The following is a 6000-nucleotide window of genomic DNA, read 5'->3' as shown; positions in this document are numbered from 1 at the left end:
TATATACGGTAATTTGAAAAGATAAATGTCATTTAGCCCATCTGGAATAGAAGATGAATGGACAGCTCAGTGGCTTAGTGGTTAGCATTACAGCCTTGCAGCGCTGGGGACCTGGGTTAAAGTCCCAGGGTCAACATCAGCAAAGAGTTTGTATGTTCTCTCCGTGTTTGCGTGGGTTTCCTACCACACTCCAAAACATACTGGTAGGTTGATTAGATTGTGAGCCCCATTGGGCACAGGGTCTGATTTGGCAAGTTCTGTGCAGCGCTGCAGAATCTGTGTGCGCTATATAAATAAAGGAATTGTTTATTATGAATGTGTCTTACTGACTTACTTCTCCATAAAATGCTTATTTCATTATTATACTATATATTCCTCCTATTGTACATGGAATTTCCAGCTCACTGCCCTAACTCTGTATCCAATTAACCTGGCCAAGGCACGGTGACATCTCCGCAGGCACTCACACTGGGACACATGTTCACCACATGGCCGCTTCCCTGCCGGTCACACTATACACCCAGAAAGTCAACCTAACGCTATGCAATCAAAATTCTCTATTACAAACACAAAAATGTTGCCTATAGTCATAACAATAATAATAAGCCTGCCATCCCCTGACATTGTAGACTTCAGATTTTTATATTTCTCTGCTGAGCTATACAACGAGGAGCAAGTTCACCAATGGACTGAAACTGCAGAATTTTATGACAAGCAGCTGGTATCTTAGTGTAAAATGCCTCATTTGATAGGGAGATGCAGGAAGCCACTGTTCACATCACCTAAAGGACATGCATTTGTTATAGAAAGTTGTTTTTTTTAAACATATACTGAAAAAAATAAAAAATGAAAGATAAAGTCAGTGGAGGCAAATTTTAGAAATATCCAGCATCATTCAGACACTAAATCAAGATATAAACCGAAGTCCCAAATTCTTTAGTTTGTAAAGTAAATGTAATATGATCCACATAACGCAAATAGGAGAGCAAAAAACTCCCCCCGAAAACTAGTTTACCCATACATAAGGGTCTTTTACATCAATCACTACTAACAAGTAAACCATCGGCCCTAGTTCCTGACCAGATACATTATTAGTTTTTTAGTACATTCGGGGTTTCTTTTAAAGATATTTAAAAAAATCCATATTATATTTTAATGTCTGTAGAAAATGTAAGAAAAAAACAAAAGATAAAGGTAATTTATTTTTAACATTTAAGTAGTAAAAGAAAATCCTAGTAAAATATTTTTTTCTACATTTTTTCCCATATCCATATTCATTTTTTAGAGAATTTTTTTTATTGCTAGAGCAGGGTTAGAAGTCTGTATTATTGGCATTTGTTGCAACCCAGCTTGTTTACTTACCCTTACTGTGTTTTTCTGTTTATCTTGTTACTTGTCTGCCCAGTAGTTTAGGGAGGGATTGTCTTTATGGTTGTCCCATATCAATAGAATACACAAAGGCAAGCAGGTTACGGCAGTTGGGGGCAGGATTTGCGGGCTCACTGTCCTATCTGAGTCTTAAGACCCATTACAGCATGCTTTTTTTTTTTGTTGGTGTTTTTTTTATTTGTACGCACTGAGTTCCTATAAGGTCATTAACCCCTTAAGGACGCAGCCATTTTGTAGCTTAAGGCTCAGCCCCATTTTTTGGATTCTGACATGCGTCTCTTTATATGGTTATAACTTTTGAACACTGTTACTTATCAAAGCGATTCTGAGATTGTTTTTTCCCCACATGTTGTACTTCATTTTAGTGGTAAATTTTGGCAGATAAGTTTTGCATTTATTTACAAAAAAAAAGAAAATATGATAAATTTTTGGAAAAATTTGCCATTTTCGAAATTCAAAATCATTGCGTTTTCAGGCAGATCGATTTACCACCTAAATAAGTTGCTGAATAACATTTCCCATTTGTCTACTTTACATTTTCATAATTTCTGAAATGTCTGGATAATTTATTTTGATGTCACGCGGCTTGCAAATAGAATATCGCTTTTCCGGATTTTCAGAATTGACTATTTTGGGGATAAATACAGTTTGGAATGAAATTTTACATATTTAGCATCAAAACCCCCCTATATAACCAAACCATTATCAAATCTGCACCCCTCAAGCTATCAGAAACAGCATTTACAAAGATTGTTAACCCCTTGAGATCTTCATAGTAATTGAATCAAAATGGAGGTGAAATTTAGAATGGTCATATTGTTCCCTTATACGTTCATTTAGCCCTAAAATTTACACATTTCCAAAAGATAAAAAGAGAAAACCCACCATACAATTTGTTCTGCAATTTCTCCTGAGTACAAAGACCCCCCACATGTGGCTGTGACTTGTGTTATGGGGGCACAGCGAGGTGCAGAAGGGAAGGAGGGCGCTGCAGCTGCCAGGATTTTAGTTTCCTCATTGGCCCCTTTTGAAGGCTATAAAATTTTCGCTTTTTCGTTATTGGGGCCATGTGATGCCATTTTTTTTGCGGGATGAGATGCTTTTTCCAATGTTACCATTTTGGGGTTTGTATCACCTATTGTTGAAAATTTAGGAACGTTTTTTGAGGACAGGAGTAGAAAAGCATCAATTCTGTACTGGATTTTTTACTTCTTTTTTTTTTGGTGTTCACCGTATAGACTAATATTCATGTTATCTTTATTCTATGGGTTGATACGATTACGGGGATACCAGACATGAATATATTTTCTTACGTTTTACTAAATTTGTCAAACAAAACCCTAATGTGGGGAAAAATCTATCATTTATGTATTGCCGTCTTCCAAGTGGCATCACTTTGTTACTTTTTTGGCTACGGAGCTGGTTGATGGCTTGTTTTTTGCGGGACATGTTGTACTTTGCACCAGTATCATGTCACAGTACATATAGTTTTTTGATCACATTTTATAGCATTTTTTGTGGGATTGAAAAGGTAAAAATCATAATTTTTGGAGGGTTTATAACAGTTTTTTTTTACGGCGTTTATCGTGCGGGTTCAATAATGATTTACTTTTATTCTACGGGTTGTTACGGACGCGGTGATACTATATATGTGGGCTTTGTGTTATGATTTAGACTTTTTTTTGAGTTATATGTCTCTTTATATGTTTTGGGGGTTTGGGGCATTTTTAGTGATTTATGACTTTATTTTTTTATTGAATAACTTTTTTTTTTACTTTTTCACTTTTATACCATGGGACATGAAGAAGCAATCATCTGATTGCTTCTTCATGATAATATTCTGCAATACTCATGTATTGCAGAGTATTATCAGTGTCAGCCTATGCACTTGCATAGGCTGGCACTGTGCCAGTAAGATGACGTCACAGACGCCATCTTACTGGCAATTCTTGCAGGTAACTCTGGGGTCCAGATCGGACCCCAGAGTTACTATAGCAACGATCGGCGCACCCCGAAAACGGTTCGGGGGGGCCGATCGTGGGGGAAAGATCCCCCAGATACATGTTAGATGCCGCGGTCGCGATGACCGCGGCATTTAACGGGTTAAGCACCCGCGATCGGAGACAACTCCGATCGCGGGTGTTACACTGGGGTGCCGGCTATCAGTCACAGCCGGCACCCCGTCTTTCCCGATGCCGGTTCGGCTCAGATCTTGAGCTGAACCGGCATCAGCTCAGCGTCCGATATATCGGACGCTGAGCGCTAAGTCACTGCGCTCAGCGTCCGATATATCGGACGCTGAGCGTTAAGAGGTTAAAGACATTTTACTTTTTTACTATTACATTTTGTTAGTGCTGATTTCTCCATGAAAATACAGGATAGGTTATGTAGGTTTGTTCTCAAGTTTAATTTGTATGTAAGTCGGAAGTGATATATTTTGTAAGTGTAACCCCGGAAAAGATTTTTTTTGGTCCTTGTGCCAATAGGATTCTTTCGTGGGCTGTCCAGGGAACAAGGATTAACAATAAAGCCTCATTGCAGACACATTTGATAACTCCTATGTTAACCATTGCAGCCCTGGGGGCTACAATAACCTAAATTCTGGGAAAAGGAGGAAAAAGAGATCCTTGGGGTCATCTGTAAGTCATATTTTCTTAAGTCGGGGGCCGTCTGCCTTCTTCATTGTGGTGGGTCAGTCTTTCGGTGACAGCTGCTTCCATTCTTGCAGCTACACAAGTTGCTTGATGACCCATATGATGTTCATAGTTGTCATGCAATATGCAAATGTGGCATATTAGGGCTGAAACACACTAACCTGCTCATTCTGTGAAACACAGACCATGGTCCAAGTGCCCAGCTATTTGAAAGTGACCCATCCTGTGCTGCTTTGTCCTGTCCAAAGAGTCAAAAGGTGTGGACAGGGTCGGATTGGAGCTCAAAGATTCTGGTAGCAATAAGTTTGTTACTGCCTAAATTGCCGTGTTGGCACTTTGGGAAAAGCTACTGTTTTTTGGGTCTCATTTTGGGCACTCGATCTCTAAAAGGTTTGCCATCACTGCCCTAGGCGCAGACTTGGAACACCCCACACTGGTCCACTTTGCCAGCAGAAGCTCCCCCCTTCAAGCCCCTCTTCGACCACTTGGTGTGGAGTTGGCTTAAGGGGGTATATAGTCACTATTCCCAACCCTGTGCCAAGAATTGTGACTATTTCAGGGCATGAACGACAAAAAACTACAGTACAAGCCCTGATAAATCTTACCCATGTGGTGACTGGATTCCAAACATTTTTCCAAGAACAGGACTCCGAAATTGATGGTAATAGGTGATGCAAGGAGCCCCTGCACTCCTGAGAAACGACTATTTCTAATAAGTAAAATAATACAAGGTTTCAGAAGTGAAAGCTTGCTGGCTCAGTGGTTAGCATTACAGCCTTGCTGCGCTGGAGTCCCAGGATCAACATCTGCAAAGAGTTTGTATGTTCTCTCCGTGTTTGCATGGGTTTCCTCCAGGTCCTCTGGTTTCCTCCCACACTCCAAAACATACTGGTAGGTTGATTAGATTGTGAGCCCCATTGGGGACAGGGATCGATTTGGCAAACTGTGTGCAGCACTGCGTGATCTGTGTGCGTTATAAAAATAAATAAAAGTATTATTATTATTATAGATATAGTATATTAATATGATCCAAATAGGAAGAAAGGAGCGTAAAAAAAGGCATAAGTGCATTTTGACCTTAGAGCAGGGATTGTACTGAATGGGGGTCAGACCTATGTGATAACAAGGGATTAATAAGCTGTCACAGACATGGTATCCTGCCGGGAATGATCGCAGCTGAAAGATGCTTATTCACCCTTTTTAGGTTTGCAACTGCAAGAATTTATCACTTATGGCTGTTGTTCTTCGTATAGGTGAAAGTCCATATAGTTTACACCAAGGTACACACCTATGTGAATTCATATTCCATTTTTATATGACAGTAAACTGCGGGTATAGCTATACTGTCCTATCTTTCCTACGAGTAATATAGTTCTTGTGCATGTTCTTCTGAATAGTGGATGGATGAAGAAGTTGTATGACCCCTGCAGGGAGCACTGGGGAAGTACAGGTGAAGGCAAGTGCAACAAGACTCAGGTTTGGAAAACAAACATATAATTGGTGCCTGGAGAACTGAATGTCATGACCTGAGCTAAATCCTAAAAATTCAGAACAAAGGAGAAAAACAGGAGGTCAGACAGGTAAATGGAGGGAGAGAATCCATACTTTTCACAAGATAAAGAAGGTTATAACACGTCCACAGACCCCTGCAGCCAACTATGAACACAATGTACAGAGGAAGAGACACAGAAAGTCACATGTGCAAAGATGTAGTGGAAGAATGTAGATTATAGAAAAACAGATATTGACTAATATTAGATGGATAAAAGATAGATAGATAGATAGATAGATATTAGATAGATAGATAGATGATAGATAGATAGATAGATAGATAGATAGATAGATAGATAGATAGATAGATAGATAGATATGGGATAAATAGATAGATAGATAGATAGATAGATAGATAGATATGGGATAAATATATAGATAGATAAATAGATACCCTTATGATGAC

This window comes from Engystomops pustulosus, chromosome 4 (assembly GCF_040894005.1).
Source record: "Engystomops pustulosus chromosome 4, aEngPut4.maternal, whole genome shotgun sequence".
Taxonomy (NCBI): Eukaryota; Metazoa; Chordata; class Amphibia; order Anura; family Leptodactylidae; genus Engystomops; species Engystomops pustulosus.
The sequence above is the reverse complement of the archived record's forward strand: the minus strand, read 5'-3'. Positions refer to the sequence as shown.